At 43.0% G+C, this 21,806-nt stretch overlaps 1 pseudogene; it reads left to right on the top strand.

The window, feature by feature from the left end:
• The first annotated feature begins 18,956 nt into the window (after positions 1-18,956).
• LOC123185070 (transmembrane protein 45A-like) overlaps positions 18,957-21,806 on the top strand; it is a 12,647-nt pseudogene continuing 9,797 nt past the window's right edge.

Genomic DNA, 21,806 nt, shown 5'->3' with positions numbered 1-21,806 from the left:
GATCAAAAATTTTGGGTTTGTACAAAGTTTATGAGAAACTTGTATTTCCAAAGAAGTGAGTGGGAGCACTATAGAATTTCTGATGAGTATATGTTGTTGACATATTGTTGATCAGAAATGACGTAGAATTTCTGGAAAGCATATAGGGTTATTTTGAAAGTGTTTTTCAATGGAAAGCCTGGATTAAGCTACTTGAACATTGAGCATCAAGATCTATAAGGATAGATCAAAATGCTTAATAATACTTTCAAATGAGCACATACCTTGACATGATCTTGAAGGTGTTCAAGATGGACCAGTCAAAGAAGGAGTTCTTGCCTGAGTTGTAAGGTACGAAGTTAAGACTTAAAGCTCGACCACGGCAGGATAGAGAGAAAGGACGAAGGTCGTCCCCTATGCTTAAGACGTAGGCTCTTCAGTATGCTATGCTGTGTACCGCACCTGAAGTGTGCCTTGCCATGAGTCAGTCAAGGGGTACAAGAGTGATCCAAGAATGGCTCACAGGACAGCGGTCAAAGTTATCCTTAGTAACTAGTGGACTAAGGAATTTTCTCGATTATGGAGGTGGTAAAAGAGTTCGTCGTAAAGGTTACGACGATGCAAGCTTGACACCTATCCGGATAGCTCTGAGTAGAGAGACCGGATACATATAATGGAGCAATAATTTAGAATAGCTCCAAGTAGAACAGTTGTTTGGAATAGCTCCAAATAGAGCGTGGTAGCTGCATCTAGGAGATGACATAGAGATTTGTAAAGCACACACGGATCTGAAAGGTTCAGACCCGTTGACTAAAACCTCTCTCACAAGCAACATGATCAAACCTAAAACTCATTGAGTATTAATCACATAGTGATGTGAACTAGACTACTGATTCTAGTAAACTCTTGGGTGTTAGTCACATGGCGATGTGACCTGTGAGTGTTAATCACATGGCGATGTGAACTAGATTATTGACTCTAGTGCAAGTGGGAGACTGTTGGAAATATGCCCTAGAGGCAATAATAAAAGTATTATTATTATATTTCCTTGTTCACGATAATTGTCTTTTATTCATGCTATAACTGTATTATCCGGAAATCGTAATACACGTGTGAATACATAGACCACAATATGTCCCTAGTGAGCCTCTAGTTGACTAGCTCGTTGTGATCAACAGATAGTCATGGTTTCCTGGCTATGGACATTGGATGTCGTTGATAACGGGATCACATCATTAGGAGAATGATGTGATGGACAAGACCCAATCCTAAGCCTAGCACAAAGATCGTGTAGTTCGTTTGCTAGAGCTTTGCCAATGTCAAGTATCTCTTCCTTTGACCATGAGAGCGTGTAACTCCTGGATACCGTAGGAGTGCTTTGGGTGTATCAAACGTCACAACGTAACTGGGTGACTATAAAGGTGCACTACAGGTATCTCCGAAAGTATCTATTGTTTTATGCGGATCGAGACTGGGATTTGTCACTCCGTGTAAACGGAGAGGTATCTCTGGGCCCACTCGGTAGGACATCATCATATGCGCAATGTGACCAAGGAGTTGATCACGGGATGATGTGTTACGGAACGAGTAAAGTGACTTTCCGGTAACGAGATTGAACAAGGTATTGGATACCGACGATCGAATCTCGGGCAAGTAACATACCGCTAGACAAAGGGAATTGTATACGGGATCGACTGAGTCCTTGACATCGTGGTTCATCCGATGAGATCATCGTGGAACATGTGGGAGCCAACATGGGTATCCAGATCCCGCTGTTGGTTATTGACCGGAGAACGTCTCGGTCATGTCTACATGTCTCCCGAACCCGTAGGGTCTACACACTTAAGGTTCAATGACGCTAGGGTTATAAAGGAAGTTTGTATGTGGTTACCGAATGTTGTTCGGAGTCCCGGATGAGATCCCGGACGTCACCAGGAGTTCCGGAATGGTCCGGAGGTAAAGATTTATATATGGGAAGTCCTATTTTGGCCACCGGAAAATGTTCAGGTTTTTTTGGTATTGTACCGGGAAGGTTCTAGAAGGTTCCGGAGTGGGGCCCACCTGCATGGGGGGACCCACATGGACGTGGGTAGTGGGGGCAAGGCCCCACACCCCTGGTCAAGGCGCACCAAGATCCCCAAGATCCCTAAAAAGGGGGGATAACAATCGGTGGGGAAGGAAATAATGAGATTTCTTTCCTCCCACCTTGGCCAACGCCCCAATGGACTTGGAGGGCAAGAAACCAGCCCCTCCACCCCTATATATAGTGGGGAGGCGCATGGGAGCTATAGACGAAGTTCTGGTGTAGCCCTCCCCCTCTCACAAGTACTCCTCCTCTCCCGCGGTGCTTGGCGAAGCCCTGCAGGATTGCCACGCTCCTCCACCACCACCACGCCGTTGTGCTGCTGCTGGATGGAGTCTTCCTCAACCTCTCCCTCTCTCCTTGCTGGATCAAGGCTTGGGAGACGTCACCGGGCTGTACGTGTGTTGAACGCGGAGGTGCCGTGCGTTCGGCACTTGATCATCGGTGATTTGAATCACGACGAGTACGACTTCATCAACCCCGTTCACTTGAACGCTTCCGCTTAGCGATCTACAAGGGTATGTAGATGCACTCTCCTTCCCCTCGTTGCTGGTCTCTCCATAGATAGATCTTGGTGACACGTAGGAAAATTTTGAATTTCTGCTACGTTCCCCAACATGGACATGATTAGATTATGTTCATCACAATGCGGTTATTCATTTAAGGAGAACAATGGTTACTCTGTTTATTTTAATAATACCTTCAATGGTCTTACGCCTATGATGAATGGTTTATTGAATCCCGATCGTAGTGATACACATGTTCATGCCAAAAGATATAAGATAGTAATGATAGTACCACATACTTGTGGGACTGCAATTTTAGTCACAATGGTATAAAACGCATGAAGAAGCTCCATGTTGATGGATCTTTGGACTCGCTTGATTTTGAATCACTTGAGACATGCAAATCATACCACATGAGCAAGATGACTGAAAGGCCTCGTTTTCAGTAAGATGGAACAAGAAAGCAACTTGTTGGAAGTAATACATCTTGATGTGTGCAGTCCAATGAGTGCTGAGGCATGTAGTGGATATCGTTATATTCTTACTTCACAGATGATTTGAGCAGATGCTGAGTATATTTACTTGATGAATCACGAGTCTGAATTATTGAAAGGTTCAAGTAATTTCAGGGTGAAGTTGAAGATCGTCGTGACAAGAGGATAAAATATCTATGATATGATCATAGAGATGAATATCTGAACTACGAGTTTGGCACAGAATTAAGACATTGTGGAAATTGTTTCACAACTAATACAGCCTGGAACACCATAGTGTGATGGTGTGTCCGAACATCATAACTGCACCCTATTGGATATGATGCATACCATGATGTCTCTTATCGAATTACCACGATAGTTTATGGGTTAGGCATTAGAGACAACCACATTCACTTTAAATAGGGCACCACGTAATTCCGATGAGATGACACCGTATGAACTATGGTTTAGAGAAACCTAAGCTGTCATTTCTTAAAATTTTGGGGCTGCGACGCTTATGTGAAAAAGTTTTAGGCTGATAAGCTCGAACCCAAAGCGGATAAATGCATCTTCATTGGACACCCAAAACAGTTGGGTATACCTCCTGTCTCAGATCCGAAAGCAATAGGGATTGTTTCTCGAATCGGGTCCTTTCTCGAGGAAAAGTTTCTCTCAAAAGAATTGAGTGGGAGGAAGATAGAACTTGATAAGGTTGTTGAACCTTTACTTCAACCAGAGAGTAGCGCGGCACAGGAAAAATGTTTCTGTGGCACCTGCCTCAGTTGAAGAGAAAGCTAATGATGATGATCATGGAGCTTCAGATCAAGTTACTATCGAACCTCATGGGTTGACAAGGGTGTGTACAACTTCTAAGTGGTAACCCTGTCTTAAAGGTCACGTTGTTGGACAACGATGAACCTATGAGCTATGGAGAAGCGATGGTGGGCCCGGATTCCGATAATTGGCTCGAGGCCATAAAATCTGAGAGAGGATCCATGTATGAAAACAAAGTGTAGACTTTGGAAGAACTACTTGATGGTCGTAAGGCTGTTAGGTACATGTGGATTTTAAGAAGAAGACAGACGTGGACGGTAATGTCATCGTCTATGAAGCTCGACTTGTGGCGAAGAGTTTTTAACAAGTTCAAGCAGTTGACTACGATGAGATTTTCTCACCCGTAGCGATGCTTAAGTCCGTCGGAATCATGTTAGCATAAGCTGCATTTATGAAATCTGGCAGATGGATGTCAAAACAAGTTTCCTTACCAGTTTTCATAAGGAAAGGTTGTATGTGATACAGTCAGAAAGGTTTTGTCGATCCTAAGGATGCTAAAAGGTATGCTAGCTCCAGCGATCCTTCCATGGACTAGAGCAAGCATCTTGGAGTCGGAATATATACTTTGATGGAGTAATCAAAGTTTATGGGTTTATACAAAGTTTGTTAGAAATTTGTATTTACAATAAAGTGAGTGGGAGCACTACAACATTTCTGATAAGTATATGTGGATGACATATTGTTGATCCGAAATGATGTAGAATTTCTAGAAAGCATATAGGGTTATTTGAAAGGTGTTTTTCAATGGAAAACCTGGATTAAGCTACTTGAACATTGAGCATCAAGATCTATAAGGATAGATAAAAAACGCTTAATGGTACTTTCAAATGAGCACATACCTTGACATGATCTTGAAGGTGTTCAAGATGGGTCAACCAAAGAAGGAGTTCTTGCCTGAGTTGTAAGGTATGAAGTTAAGACTTAAAGCTCGACCACGGCAGAAGAAAGAGGAAGGATGAAGGTCGTCCCCTATGCTTTTGTCATAGGCTCTATACGGTATGCCATGCTGAGTACCGCACCTGATGTGTGCCTTGCCACATGTCTGGCAAGAGGGTACAAAGGTGATCTAGGAGTAGATCACCAGATAGCGGTCAAAATTATCCTTAGAGGAATAAGGATATGTTTCTCGGTTATGGAGGTGATAAAGAGTTCGACGTAAAGAGTTACGTCAATGCAAGCTTAACACCTATCCGGATAGCTCTGAGTAGAGATACCGGATACGTATAATGGAGCAACAATTTAGAATAGCTCCAAGTAGAACAGTTATTTGAAATGGCTCCAAATATAGCGTAGTAGCTGCATCTACAAGATGACATAGAGATTTGCGAAGTACATACGGATCTGAATGTTGCAGACCCGTTGACTAAAACCTCTCTCACAAGCATAACATGATCAAACCCAGAACTCTTTGGGTGTTAGTCACATGTGGATGTGACCTTGAGTGTTAATCACATAACGATGAGAACTGGACTATTGACTCTAGTGCAAGTGGGAGACTGTTGGAAATATGCCCTAGAGGCAATAATAAATTAGTTATTATCATATTTCCTTGTTCATGATAATCGTTTATTATCCATGCTAGAATTGTATTGATAGGAAACTCAGATACATGTGTGGATACATAGACAACACCATGTCCCTAGTAAGCCTCTAGTTGACTAGCTCGTTGATCAATAGATGGTTACGGTTTCCTGACCATGGACATTGGATGTCGTTGATAACGGGATCACATCATTAGGAGAATGATGTGATGGACAAGACCCAATCCTAAGCCTAGCACAAAGATCGTGTAGTTCGTATGCTAAAGCTTTTCTAATGTCAAGTATCATTTCCTTAGACCATGAGATTGTGCAACTCCCGGATACTGTAGGAATGCTTTGGGTGTGCCAAACGTCACAACGTAACTGGGTGGCTATAAAGGTACACTACGGGTATCTCCGAAAGTGTCTGTTGGGTTGGCACGAATCGAGACTGGGATTTGTCACTCCATGTGACGGAGAGGTATCTCTGGGCCCACTCGGTAGGACATCATCATGTGCGCAATGTGACCAAGGAGTTGATCACAGGATGATGTGTTACGGAACGAGTAAAGAGACTTGCCGGTAACGAGATTGAACAAGGTATCGGATACCGACGATCGAATCTCGGGCAAGTACAATACCGCTAGACAAAGGGAATTAAATACGAGATTGATTGAATCCTCGACATCGTGGTTCATCCGATGAGATCATCGTGGAACATGTGGGAGCCAACATGGGTATCCAGATCCCGCTATTGGTTATTGGCCGGAGAGGTGTCTCGGTCATGTCTGCATGGTTCCCGAACCCGTAGGGTCTACACACTTAAGGTTCGATGATGCTAGGGTTATAGGGAATAGATATACGTGGTTACCGAATGTTGTTCGGAGTCCTGGATGAGATCCCGGACATCACGAGGAGTTCCGGAATGGTCCGGAGGTAAAGATTTATATATGGGAAGTCCTGTTTTGGTCACCGGAAAAGTTTCGGATGCTATCGGTAACGTACCGGGACCACCGGGAGGGTCCCGGGGGTCCACCAGGTGGGGCTACCTGCCCCAGAGGGCTGCGTGGGCCAAGTGTGAGAGGGGACCAGCCCCAGGTGGGCTGGTGCGCCCCCCACCAGGGCCCAAGGCGAAGAGAGAAGGGAAAAGGGGGAAACCCTAGGCTCAGATGGGCCTAAGGCCCACCTAGTGGTGCGCCCCCCCCCCCTCTCCCCCTTGGCCGCCCCCTAGATGGGATCTAGGGCTGGCCGCCACCCCTAGGGGTGGAAACCTATGTGGGGGCGCAGCCCCTCCCTTTCCCCTATATATAGTGGGGTTTTGGGCTGCCATACACACGAGAACATCTCCTTTTTGGCACAGCCCTACCCCTCTCCCTCCTCGTCTCTTGTGGTGCTTGGCGAAGCCCTGCTGGAGTACCACGCTCCTCCACCACCACCACGCCGCCGTGCTGCTACTGGACGGGGTCTTCCCCAACCTCTCCCTCTCTCCTTGCTGGATCAAGGCATGGGAGACATCACCGGGCTGCATGTGTGTTGAACGCGGAGGTGCCGTCCGTTCGGCACTAGGATCATCGGTGATTTGGATCACGGCGAGTACGACTCCATTAACCCCGTTCACTTGAACGCTTCCGCTTAGCGATCTACAAGGGTATGAAGATGCACTCTCCTTCCCTCGTTGCTAGATTACTCCATAGATTGATCTTGGTGTTGCGTAGAAAATTTTGAATTTCTGCTACGTTCCCCAACAAGTAGCATTGTTCCTGCTCTCTTTTTCTCTTATTTTTTTTCCTTTTTTTATTTGGGCCTTTTCTCTCTTTTTTATGGCCTCTTTTCTTTCTCTTTTTTTATTTTTCTTCCGGAGTCTCATCCCGACTTGTGGGGGAATCATAGTCTCCATTATCCTTTCCTCACTGGGACAATGCTCTAATAATGATGATCATCACACTTTTTTTTTTCTTACAACTCAACAATTACAACTCGATACTTAGAATGAAATATGACTCTATGTGAATGCCTCCGGCGGTCTACCGGGATATGCAATGATGCATGAGTGACAAGTATGAAAGAATTATGAATGGTGGCTTTGCCACAAATACTATGTCAACTATATGATCATGCTAAGCAATATGACAATGATGGAGTGTGTCATAAACGGAACGGTGGAAAGTTGCATGGCAATATATCTCGGAATGACTATGGAAATGCCATAGTAGGTAGGTATGGTGGCTGTTTTGAGAAAGGTATATGGTGTGTGTATGATACCGGCGAAAGGTGCGTGGTATTAGAGAGGCTAGCAAAGGTGGAAAGGTGAGAGTGCGTATAATCCATGGACTCAACATTAGTCATAAAGAACTCATATACTTATTGCAAAAATCTACAAATTATCAAAGCAAAGTATTACGCGCATGCTCCTAGGGGGATAGATTGGTAGGAAAAGACCATCGCTCGTCCCCGACCGCCACTCATAAGGAAGAAAATCAATAAATAAATCATGCTCCGACTTCATCACATAACGGTTCACAATACGTGCATGCTACGGGAATCACAAGCTTCAACACAAGTATTTCTCAAATTCACAACTACTCAACTAGCACAACTTTAATATTACCATCTCCATATCTCAAAACAATTATCAAGTATCAAACTTATCATAGTATTCAGCACACTCATAAGAAAGTTTTATTATTAACGAAATATGTATATGGCAACCGTGTGCCAGATTGCAAAACTGTCACACGCCTCCCGATCTCCTTCCTTTTCCGCACGTCCTCCCGACCTCCCTCCCGATTTCTTTCCTTTCCTGCACGCCTCCCGATCTCCTTCCGTTCCCGCGGGCACACCCGCTCGTGACTTCCTAATTTTTGTAATCGTCAATTATGGCCTCACGCGACTTCCTAATTTTCGGGCAAAAATAATGCTTGGACTATGATTTGATCTCTGGTCTGCAGGTAATCAACAAAGGGAACTAACCACCTCACCTATGACACTGATTGTTGAACAAACTACGGGGAATACTGTTTTTGACATGTTTTTGCCTTTAATATGTTAGCACTGAATTTTTTTGTTTCAAGCATCGTGGTAACTTTGATCATTGGGAATAAATTTGTTGAACCCGCCCCCCGGTAATTTCTGTAAATGGCACGATAACATTCACGCTATAGACCTGATAATTTAGATACAAACATCATGGTAACTTTAACCATTGGGAAGATAAATGTGAAAAGATACCCGATAATTTATGTGTAAATAGATGGTAATATACACAGCGCACATCTGATAACTGAGGTAGAAACACCATGGTAACTTTGACCGTAGGGATTTTTTTTGAAAAGATACTCCGATATCTTCTGTGTAAATAGCACGGTAGTATACCTCCCTCCCCTGGCATTTTTATGTGTAAATAGCATGAAAATATATGCACTGCGATAACTAAACACCATGATAAGTTTCTGACCCGTGGGGGAGAATTTGCTGAAACATACCCCTGATAAATTTTATGTAAATAACATGATATTTTAAGCACTACGTGCTTGATAAGTTACCTAGAATCACCATGATAACTTTTTCTCCCAGGAAAAAGTTGTTCAAAACATCCCCAATAATTTTCGTGTAAATAACATGATAATATAAGCACTGCATAACCGATAAGTTGCAATATAAACATGATGGTAACTTTTTTACCAAAGGAAAATAAGTTGTTAAAGACATACACTCGCCTCGCGCGTGGGCCTCTTGGATAAACACAACACATGGCGTGCCACGAGAAAGTGACATAATGTTTAGTGTCATGAGGGGCACACGTGCTATAGGCGTGATAAGTTACGCAAAAACATCGTGGTAATTTTTGACCTATGGAAAATGCTACCGAAACACACCCAGGTTTTTAGGTGCAAGTATCATGATAATATACGAACTGTAGACCCGGTAACTCATGCACAATCCCCCATGGTAACTTTGACCAGGGGGAGGTTGATGTACATATACCCTGATAACTTATGTGTAAGTACCACGGTATTTTACACATCAAAAACCTTCTAACTTGTGTATAAAATACATTGGTGACTTTGAAGGGGTGTAGTTGTTGAAGCATAGTACCTGGTACATTCTATGTAAATAGTATGGTAAGTTACGCAACACAGACCTGATAACTTGCATATGAATATCATGATAACTTTGTCCTGAGGAGAAATCATGTGGTAGACGTGAAGAAGTGACAGTTTTCTCGGGGGTGAGCGCGCGAGATGTGCGGGAGAAACATGTTTCTCGGGCGATCCTCCGGGGTCATTTGGGAGGAGGCGAGGTCAAAGGACGGGGGATCGTGTGGTACTTTAAAATGAAAGAAGTAGAGGTGTGACAGTTTTGCTTATATGACACACGTGTGCCAAATATCACAGTCCTATTATTAATCTTGTATACCAAGCATATTAGGATTTTAAGCAAATTACCATGCTATTTAAGACTCCCAAAATAATCTAAGTGAAGCATGAGAGATCAATAGTTTCTATAAAACAAATCCACCACCGTGCTCTAAAAGATATAAGTGAAGCACTAGAGCAAAATTATATATAACTCAAAAGATATAAGCGAAGCACATAGAGTATTCTAACAAATTCCAAATCATGTATGGCTCTCTCAAAAGGTGTGTGCAGCAAGGATGACTGTGGTAAACTAACAAATAAAGACTCAAATAATACAAGACGCTCCAAGCAAAACACATATCATGTGGTAAATAAAAATATAGCTCCAAGTAAAGTTACCGATAGAAGTAGACGGAAGAGGGGATGCCTTCCGGGGCATCCCCAAGCTTTGGCTTTTAGGTGTCCTTAGATTATCTTGGGGGTGCCATGGGAACCCCCAAGCTTAGGCTCTTGTCACTCCTTGTTCCATAATCCATCAAATCTTTACCCAAAACTTGAAAACTTCACAACACAAAACTTAAAGTAGAAAATCTCGTGAGCTTCGTTAGCGAAAGAAAACAAAAGACCACTTAAAGATACTGTAATGAACTCATTCTTTATTTATATGGGTGTTATACCTACTGTATTCCAACTTCTTTATGGTTTATAAACTAGCCATAGATTCATCAAAATAAGCAAACAACACACGAAAAACAGAATCTGTCAAAAACAGAACAGTCTGTAGTAATCTGTAGCTAGCGCAATATATGGAACCCCAAAAATTCTAAAATAGATTGCTGGACGTGAGAAATTTATCTATTAATCATCTGCAAAAAGAATTAACTAAATAGCACTTTCCAAATAAAAATGGCAGTAGTTCTCGTGAGCGTTAAAGTTTCTGTTTTTTACAGCAAGTTCAACAAGACTTTCCCCAAGTCTTCCCAACAGTTCTACTTGGCACAAACTCTAATTAAACACAAAAAAACACAACCAAAACAGAGTCTAGATAATTTATTTATTACTAAACAGGAGCAAAAATCAAGGAATAAAAATAAAATTGGGTTGCCTCCCAACAAGCGCTATCGTTTAACGCCTCTAACTAGGCATAACAAGCAAGGATAGATCTAGGTATTGCCATAATAGTACGATAGAGTATTAAAACTCATTTCATATGCTCTAAGTTCGGCAGCAAGTTTTCTTTGAGGCAAGCAAAAGTAATCAAAAGGGCTAAATTTAATGGGACAAAAGTCCCCAAGATCAACCTTGAGAGGTATAGGTTCCTCCTTTGGTCCTTCATATTGCACAACCAATTCATCATTATAAGCATTCTTTTGACAGAACTTTGTGAGCCTATATTCAAGTGAATATCGTAGTTCATTATTTCGAATAGCCAGATCATCATTAAGTTCAGAAATTCTGTCAACTAAAACATTGCTAGGAACCCTTTTTCTAAGATTTTCATTGAAAACAACATAATCTAGAGAGTGAAAGCACATTATTTCTTCTTGGTCAAAGAGGATAGACTCCATGGGAGGACGACAAGCGTCCACCCTATAATGTGCAAAGATTTCTTTGGCCTCTTTTATTATGAATCTAAACTCATGAGCCAAAAAGATAGTAGCGGCACGCTTAACAGAAGAATGCTCAATATTAGAAAATTCTAGAAAAATCCTTTGTATAGAAGGATGCATGTGCATAAATTGTCTTTCAGGTTCAACTACAAGCATGGCAATAGCGTCCGCAAGACTACTAGTTCTATGAAGGATAGAACTACCCATAGAAGGTAAAGCACCGACACAAGTAAAGAAATCTTGAATAACTCCTTTTCCAATAATATTACCACTACCAACACGGAATCTTTTTATATGTGAGATAGTGGGTTCTTTAGTAGGAGCATCAGAATTATTATCGACAATAGTTTCCCCAGTTTTAGACATACAGGCAGAAGATAAATGACTAGCCATAACGACAAGCAAACAAACTAACACACAAGCAAACAAAAAGCAAGCGGGCAAAAAGAGGCAAATAGAGGGAGGATAGAGAGAGAGAGGGCAAATAAAACGGCAAGGATAAAGTGGGGGAGAGGAAAACGAGAGGCAAATGGCAAATAATGTAATGCGGGAGATAAGGGTATGTGATGGGTACTTGGTATGTTGACTTTTGCGTAGACCTCCCCGGCAACGGCGCCAGAAATTCTTCTTGCTACCTCTTTTAGCACTTCGTTGGTTTTCCCCGAAGAGGAAGGGGTGATGCAGCAAAGTAGCGTAAGTATTTCCCTCAGTTTTTGAGAACCAAGGTATCAATCCAGTAGGAGGCTACGCGCGAGTCCCTCGCACCTACACAAAACAAATAAATCCTCACAACCAACGCAAATAGGGGCTGTCAATCCCTATAGGGCCACTTACGAGAGTGAGATCTGATAGATATGATAAGATAATATTTTTGGTATTTTTATGATAAAGATGCAAAGTAAAATAAAGGCAAAGTAAATAACTAAGTAGTAGGAGATTGATATGATAAAGATAGACTCGGGGGCCATAGGTTTCACTAGTGGCTTCTCTCGAGAGCATAAGTATTCTACGGTGGGTGAACAAATTACTGTTGAGCAATTGACATAATTGAGCATAGTTATGAGAATATCTAGGTATGATCATGTATATAGGCATCACGTCCGAGACAAGTAGACCGACTCCTGCCTGCATCTACTACTATTACTCCACTCATTGACCGCTATCCAGCATGCATCTAGAGTATTAAGTTAAAAACAGAGTAACGCCTTAAGCAAGATGACATGATGTAGAGGGATAGACTCATGCAATATGAAGAAAACCCCATCTTGTTATCCTCGATGGCAACAATACAATACGTGCCTTGCTGCCCTTACTGTCACCGGGAAAGGACACCGCAAGATTGAACCCAAAGCTAAGCACTTCTCCCATTGCAAGAAAGATCAATCTAGTAGGCCAAACCAAACTGATAATTCAAAGAGACTTGCAAAGATAACCAATCATACATAAAAGAATTCAGAGAAGATTCAAATATTATTCATAGATGGACTTGATCATAAACCCACAATTCATCGGTCTCAACAAACACACCGCAAAAAGAAGATTACATCGAATAGATCTCCACAAGAGAGGGGGAGAACATTGTATTGAGATCCAAAAAGAGAGAAGAAGCCATCTAGCTACTAACTATGGACCCGTAGGTCTGAGGTAAACTACTCACACTTCATCGGAGGGGCTATGGTGTTGATGAAGAAGCCCTCCGTGATCGATGCCCCCTCCGGTGGAGCTCCGAAATAGGCCCCAAGATGGGATCTCGTGGATACAGAAATTTGTGGCGGTGAAATTAGGGTTTTGGCTCTGTATCTGATTGTTTGGGGGTACGTGAGTATATATAGGAGGAAGAAGTACGTCGGTGGAGCAACAGGGGGCCCACGAGGGTGGGGGGCGCGCCTGGGGGCTAGGCGCGCCCCCTACCTCGTGGCCTCCTGTTACGTGTCTTGACGTAGGGTCCAAGTCTCCCGAGTTGTATTCAATGAGAAAATCATGTTCCCGAAGGTTTCATTCCGTTTGGACTCCGTTTGATATTCCTTTTCTTTGAAACCCTAAAACAGGCAAAAACAACAACAATTCTGGGCTGGGCCTCCGGTTAATAGGTTAGTCCCAAAAATAATATAAAAGTGGATAATAAAGCCCAATAATGTCCAAAACAATAGATAATATAGCATGGAGCAATCAAAAATTATAGATACATTGGAGACGTATCACTCAACCAAATCATTTTGCAGTTGAATGTGAGTTCCCAAATCACGCGTTTGATGATGAAATTGGATGAACTGTGCAAAAGTTGCCGCTCCTCCATGCTCAGGCACAACATTGTCACCGTGAAACTGAAACCCTTGGTTTTAGATACATTCCGAGGGCTCATCCTCTATGATCATATCGTGCATGATCACACAAACAGTCATCACCTCCCACAACTTCTTCGTGCTCCAAGTTCTAGCGGGATACCGAAGATGCTCCATTGAGATTGCAGAACTCCAAAGGCACGCTCACATCCTTCCTAGCACTCTCTTGCTCTTGTGCAAATCTCCTCCTCTTCTCTCCTATAGGGTTGAAGATTGTCTTCAAAATAGTAGTCCACTGAGAATAGATACCGTCAGCTAGGTAGTATCATTTGTTGCAGTTGTGGCCGTTGACGTTAACATTCACCAACGGGCAGTTGCCTTCGGCAAGCCTTGGAAACACTGAAGAGCATTGCAAGATGTTGATATCATTGTGAGATCTGGCCATGCCGAAGAAAGAGTGCCAAATCCATAGATCTTGTGAAGCCGCAGCCTTGAGTATGACGGTGCAAGCTTTGACATGGCCCCTATATTGCCCCTGCCAAGAAGAAGGGCAGTTCTTCCACTTCCAGTGCATACAGTCTTTACTACCAAGCATCCCCGGGAAGCCCCTGCTGGCATTCATCGCCAACAAGCGGGTTGTATCTTCAACATTTGGCTCTCCCAAGTACTCAGGGCAAAACACTATAATCACAACCTTGCAGAACTTGTACATGGAGTCTAGGCACGTAGACTTGCTCATATGGACGTACTCATCAATGAGATCACCGGGAACTCCATATGCAAGCATCCGGATTGCTACAGTGCATTTGTGATAAGAGGAGAAGCCAATCTTTCCAATGACATCCTCCTTGCACTCGAAATAGTTATCATACCCGACCACCCCTCCCGAATACGGTTGAAAACATGCATAGCCATATGGAAACAACGCCGGTATTGGTGATGTTTGAAGAGCGGGTTAGGTGTCTCAAAGTATTCCTTACAAAGAAGTAAATGGCAGCTCTCTTAGTTGCGATTCAACGTCGAAGTGTGCCCCGGGATCGAGCCCCGGAACAACCGCCGCTACCTACTAAGGTGGTCATGGACAACCAACACAGCAGCCACCATCTCCTCCTCATCGGATGAAGAATCATCTAAGTCGCAAAAGGAAATTATGAAAAAAGAACTCGTCAGCGGAGTCCATTTGTTCCTTGCGAGCAAACCATCGAACAACTTGCGGGCATCTCCAGATATGTTTAAATTTTCAAAAAATGTTCATAATTTCAAATTTTGTTTAAATTTTCAAAACACATCCAGAATTCAAATTTTTAAAATTTTCAAAAAAGTTCAGAATTTCAAAATCTTTAAATTTTCGAAAATGTTCACAATTTCAAAATCGTTTAAGTTTTCAAAATTTGTTTAAAATTTTCAAAAATGTTTAGAATTTCAAATTTCGTTTAAATTTCCAAAATTTATTTTGTTTAAATTTCAAAAAAGTTTAGAATTTCAAATTGGTTTAATTTTTTTGAATTTTTTATTAACATTTTCAAAAAAGTTCAAAATTTTAAAATATTTTTAAATTTTCAAAAAATATTCGGTATTTTAAATTTATTTAAATTTCCAAAAATGTTTAGAATTGCAAATTTTGTTTAAATTTTCAATAAAAGTTAAGAATTTCAAAATCTGTTTAAATTTTTGTTGACTTTTTTTTCAATTTTGTTCACCATTCAAAAACTTTATTCGGAATTCGGAATTGTTCAGCATGTCTAAAGTCTAAACACATGCAGACTGCCAAACAAAGTCTCAGCTCAATATGACTCAGCGCATACACCGCTGCCAAACAACAGCAAATGCATGTACTTAGCATGTCTACACTCAACATGTATGAGAAGAGAATAACTAGGCTAGATCCATACATGTACCAAACACACCCTATATACATGCTGAAAGCTAGGGTTTTACAAGAGAGAGATGCAATATGTGCCACCGCCAAGGTGGACTTGGAGGCCAAGATGGTCTCGGGGGTGCGTGTGGACCACTTGGCATCTCCTTAATGGGCTCCATGGGCCCCATGTCAGGTCGGTTGTCAAGCTCCCCTGGGGAGGCCACCCCCGGTGTGTGGCATTGCCAATGTACCCCATTATAAAATTCAACTTGATATGCATCTTCTTCACTAGACTTATGTCCCTACCAACATCATATCTTGCTAATAATTCAACTTGATCACTCAGATCCATTCAATTTAGCGCAATCAATATTTCTTTCGCAACCTCCTCATAACTAGGAACTGTAAGAAATGTCAACACTTCTTCATCTTTGTCAACAATCTCGACATTCAAAAAAATGCTGCCTTGTCAACATAATGTACATTCACGATTCTCATCATATGAAAAACAATGACAACTTAAGTATTTGCAAGTATGAATGACAATTTTACTATATGGCATAGAAAATAAGTTGGAACAATTTCTAATACTAATTGTGACCCAAACCCTAAACCTTGTTCATCCACATGACAAATCACCACTATTTTACTCGCTACTACACATCATAAAAAACATCATATTAGTCACAAGTTTACCAATTCAAGAATGGATTTGGGGAGAAATCTTCAAAACAAGGGTTAGATATCCCTATGAACAATGCCATACAAATACACAGCTCCTACGAGCATTGAGTGGACGATAGATACGAGAAGAGGGCGGTAGCTCGGATGGTGAGTGAGGAGGAAGTAAGGGGAGGAGGATAAATGGTGGGTAGGAGCCCCATCAGTTGCCCTGCAGCCACTTACCTATTCAGGCCAGAAACATACTTCCAGCAATGTATACGTGTTTTGCGTTTTGGCCCTGCCATGTAATTAGTCAACGGCGACACATGTAGGTGGTGAGCCAGGCCAGAAACACCAAATGTGAGAAACACCACGGTGCTGGGCGTTTGATGAGGACATCAACATCATTTTTACACCCACAGCCCCTGCTGCTATACACACTGGACCAATTACTAGAGCTCGTGCACGTCAATTAAATTACCAGGTACTTTCGTTTCTTGGTAACGATTCTAATGTTCATGAGAATATGATGCTGCTTAAATTGGATACATTTGTTTTGCTTACAAATGAAGGGCCTAGCTTGAACAAGAAAGATGAACCTTGGAGCAAGTTCAAGTATGGAAATGATGGCGTGCGTAAGGGGAACAAGAACGGAGTTACAAGTGATGATTTCAGGACTTTGAAGCCACCATAATGAGTGCATGAAGCCTTGGACGAAATATACAAGACACCACTTCATAAATTTCGTCCAGAGGCTATCCTATGTGCCGCGTCACCTTATTTTTGGGTCAGGCCCATGTAATTTCGAAATACTTGATTATAGGCTGTTTTTAGAGTCCGTATGTGTGGGGAAATAAGAGTTAGGGTTGGTTTCATACCCCTCCTCCAAGGGCCACGAAATTCCCCCCTCTCTCCTCCATATATACAGCCCTTAGGGCATCGTTTAGACTTTGGATTTTGTTTAGATTAAAGTTCGCCATAGCTGCAACTTCGCGTATATCGTTTGTGTTCAACGACCAGACAAAGGCGTCATAAGACCCCACCTTTGATCAATAAAGTTTTCCTCTTATATTCGCAATATCCAGATTGCAATATTAGTTTCTTACTTGTTCTTCGTTTGCCTACAAGAAGTAGACCTTCGTGGTCAGGTTGATCGTGCTCCAGCATGGTCAATAACCTCTCGGAGTTGGTTTAGCGATTGTAAGGCGCGACGTCCTCGCACGTTCGTAGTCGGATCGTCAAAGTTGACTTCCTCCAAAACGATAGCCACCATATCATCGAAATACGTAACACATTTGCCTCTATCAAGTGGTATCAGATTTCTGGGTTGCTCGGTGAGATTTTACAGTATTTTCGTAGTTTAGATCGGGTCTGTTCTTCATACTTACAGTCCACGAAAAAAGCCAAAAAAGATTAGGGCTAGTTCATCATATCCGAACCAGTCTAAGCCTTTGCATAGTCTTTTCAGTATTTTGCTTTGTTGAATTTACGGTTGCATTGTCGTGTCTAGTTGTCGGTCTTAGAATCTCGTCTTTTAGAGTTTCGAGTTCTGGTCATAAGTTGTCACGCCGTCGCCGCACCATCATCATTGCTCCTGCCATCTACCACCACCGCTTATCCGTCCACCAATCAATATCCATATAACACCACTAATCTGTATCTATATACCACCACCGCTGCCATATCCTATCACCATATATCCACCACCAATCCGAGTTCCTTTCATATTAGGTTTGTTTTCGAGATCCGTCTAATTTCTGATTCATGCTTCCTTGCCTGAGTAGGTTTTAAAAAAAAGTCTGGAAACCCTCGGGCAATTTTTAGGCCAAAATTTTCATAGGCAAAAATATATTTTCCCTATCCTATTTTTAGGCTTTTCTGAGTCTTTTAAGCCACGTGCCATCATAGTGATTTTTTGTCGCACTTTTTCGTCATCGCTGCCCTGATTTTCAAAAAAAAATCAAAAAAAATTCATGCCCATCCTGTCAGTTTGACGAGGGAAGAGTTTTGAGACACTCGCCATTATAGTGATTTTTCGAAAAAAAGGAGCGCAAAAAAAAGAGGTGCGCAAAAAAAAACAGAGTGAAGAAATAGTTCCAGGGTATGCTTTTCCCTTGTTTACGTGCAGCGCCGTGATTTTGTTAGTGTTCTAGCCTCGCGTCTCTAGCACGGTCTAGCCTAGGATCATCACAGTACCGTCGTTGAACGTTTATTCAACTTTGCATCTCTGAATTGATTATTGCTGACCCTTTTTGCTATCATATTATAAGCCTTCCCAGCTTCACATACATCTACGTCGTGCGTTTGACTCTCCATGGTAATCACTCTTTTCAAGCTCAAAAGGACATGATAAAAAAATCTGGAAGAGGTCTAAAGTTCTATTGGGTGCGGCTACACATTAGTCGACTGAATTTTTCAATTAGGGCCAGTCGATCGTTGTGGACCGTTGCATGAAGATCATGTGGCGCCTGGACCTTTTTCTTTCTCACCTCTTCTTCTTCATCCGGGACCGCCAAATGTGCAGCTAGCCGAACCGCCAGCTACCGCCGCCCTGCCCTCCCTGAACCCCCCCACCCCACCCCCATCGCCCCCCGCCATCCCTCTAGCCCCGCCTGTGATTGGGTTTTTTCTCCGGCGAAGTGCGCCACCGCCCCCCACCACGTCGTCCACCACCATCTGCATCCTAAACCCTAAGATAAATAATGAGGCACCCCTCCGACGAGTCCCTTCTTTTCCTGTGGCGAACTCTTAAAAATCGACTGACCCGGTTCGAAAATCAGTCGCTAAACTAAGTTCTATTACAAGGTCAAATCGGTGAACTTAGCCCTTTGGTGATTTTAGGCTTCTCCTCCGCGAGATTTTGATTCCGTTCCTTGCCCCCCAGGCACTACGTGTAGTCGCGCACCTCGTTCCTCATCTCGAGGTTTCGTCGGTCGTCTTCTCGTTCGTCGGCCTCGTCGAGATTTGGTTTTGGTTTTACTTTCGTCAGCGAGACGCGTGCATGTTGCCAGCGGACGACGCTAACCGATGGTCGCTGATCCGTTCTTTCAGGAAGCGTGCTAGTACCACGAGCGAGGACGTGGGCTAAAGGGCGCCGGGGATAGAAGTCAACGCCGGAGGCGAGCCGCGCGCAGATCCGAAGCAGGGCAGGCGAACAGCGGCGCTGATGGGGTCGTTCAAGGGGCACCTTCTGCCGGGAACGCTGTTCCTGGCCGTGGGCGCCTGGAACGTGTGGGCGGCCGTGGCGCGCTTCGCCTTCGACCCGGCCGGGTTCCGCCTCCTCGTCTGGAACCTCGTGGGCGGCGGCAGCAGCGGGGCGCTGCGGCACCTCGAGCTCTACGTGATCGCCGGAGGCGCCTTCCTGGATATGTGCGTGGAGGTGCTTTACTCTACTCATCTCCACATATTTGCACCCGGCGGCGGAGTCAACCCGGCACACCTCAACGACCTCGAGCATGGCGGCATGCTGCTCATGTTCTTCCTCTTCGGTGCCCTCGCTCTCCTCTCTGAAAAGACGAGGTCAGCATCCATCCATCTATCATCTCTTTGCACTATACCGCCATAGATGACATGATCCAGGATTCATCCATTTTCCTCAGAATTGTATTCATTTCATTCTCTTTTCACTCAATCGTTTGTAGCAAGAGGTATTTTTCTCTCTCTTTAAAATACGCATAAGCATGCATATCATATTTTCATAAAAGGAAGGGTGATTGGGTGAATATACCCGTCCACCAAAGCAAGAGGTATTCAGATGAACTTATAGCTTACAGAAAGAAGAAATAACGCGGAAGTTTCGTTTCTATACTTCTAATTTCTTAGGAGTGGGAGATGGGGGCCAGAGGCCATCTCTGCCATTTTGTGAGCAGATATGCAACGTCACTTGGTTTCACATTCCATGATACTTGAGGGTTCTACCTTGGTCCCAGTGGAGTTTCTGTGTAACCTATTTGCCCTGCAATCCTATTGCCGTTGTTTTTGATCTTGTCCATTCAGCCATTGTTATCACAAAATATGTATATCTCATTGTAAAAGTACACATAGTCATCACCGAAATCATGTCACCATTTTGTTTTTCTCGCAAACCATTTTGGAATATTGACTGCAAGGAACTTAACTGAACATTGTTTCTGTCCAAATGCGAATGAAATTGCAGTAATTCCAATCTGTAAGCACCCCGGTGAGCTAACTTGGGCTTTCACTGGCGATCACCGCACGCAGGTACCTGCCCCTAACGGAGGGCGCGTTGTGTGTGCACTGGTGGAAAAAGGGCCTTTGGTCGCGGTTCGCAACTGCCATTAGTCGCGGTTGCGCAACCGCGACCGAACGGGCGCGACTAAAGGCCCCACCCTTTAGTCGCGGTTGCTTAAGAACCGCGACTAAAGGCCCGTCCACGTGGGCGCCAGGCGGCCGTCGGGGCGGAGGACCTTTAGTCGCGGTTCTTCTGGCCAACCGCGACTAAAGGCCGCCGCAGGTTTAGGGTTTTAGCCCCCCCCCCTAAACCTGTTTTCTGTTTAATTTGTATTATTTTATTTCTTTTGTGCTTTATTTTAATTTTGAAGGAGTTTCACATATTCTACGGTACTACATACATGCATATGAATGTACAATTTCAAACAAATTTGAAATTAGAACCAAAAAGAATTCAAGAGGAATATACAATATATATTCAATATCATCGGATGACCATATACAATTTTGAACAAGTTTCCATACATAATTTAATGCATATAAAGTTCTACGTCCTCGTAATGGTGTTCTCCTTTAGGATGGAGGACTTCCCTCCTGAACCATCCAGCTAGTTCCTCTTGAAGTGGTCGGAAGCGAGCTTCTGGACTAAGCATCATCCGGAGGTTATTCCTCTGAGCATTGGTATCACTCGGAACCCGCTCAGAGGTGTATCTCCGGATCATCTCACAGACATAGTATGCACATAGATTGGTCCCCGCTGGCTGAATATCCTCACCATTCTTAGCCTTTGCCCTTTTGAATTCTAGCTCTTTTTTGAATTCACCGACCTTTGTATCTACGAACCGTCTCCAAACCCTACGAGGCAAAGAAAATTAAATGAACAAGAGAGTTATTAGTTACTTGATATTAGGAAATGAACGAAATAGGCCGATCGATATAGAGCGCAAATGAATGAAAATAATTACTTCTGCAACATTCTTCTCATGTCGATCCAAAGCTTTGGATCCTTATTCAGAGAGTCGTGGACGAGACATTCTGAGGTGTCAACTTTAATTACTAGCAGAATCCAGTGGAACCTGCGGACACGATACATGCACAGTACGTCATGCATAACTCATCGATTAGCCGGCCACATACCATGCATGGAGTAAACAAAAGAGAATGTGCTCAAGACAGAAACACTCACCCAAAATGGTAAGGAAATAGAATATCACTTTTGAGTTCCTGCTTTGTAAGAAACTGCCACAGGTCTGCCTCCATGTCGGCGGGGTGATGCTCCAACACATATCCATTAACGATGTGTGGGTCAATGAACCCAACATCATGGATGTTCCTTACTCTGCATTCCTTAATCTTCATTCTGCATGTATAATAGCGGACACAACAATATAGTTAGGACATATATATAGTGCAGGCAATATGAACGAGATGGGGTAGAAATAA

The sequence above is a fragment of the Triticum aestivum genome, chromosome 2A (genome assembly GCF_018294505.1).
Source record: "Triticum aestivum cultivar Chinese Spring chromosome 2A, IWGSC CS RefSeq v2.1, whole genome shotgun sequence".
NCBI lineage: Eukaryota > Viridiplantae > Streptophyta > Magnoliopsida > Poales > Poaceae > Triticum > Triticum aestivum.
The sequence above is the reverse complement of the archived record's forward strand: the minus strand, read 5'-3'. Positions and strand labels throughout refer to the sequence as shown.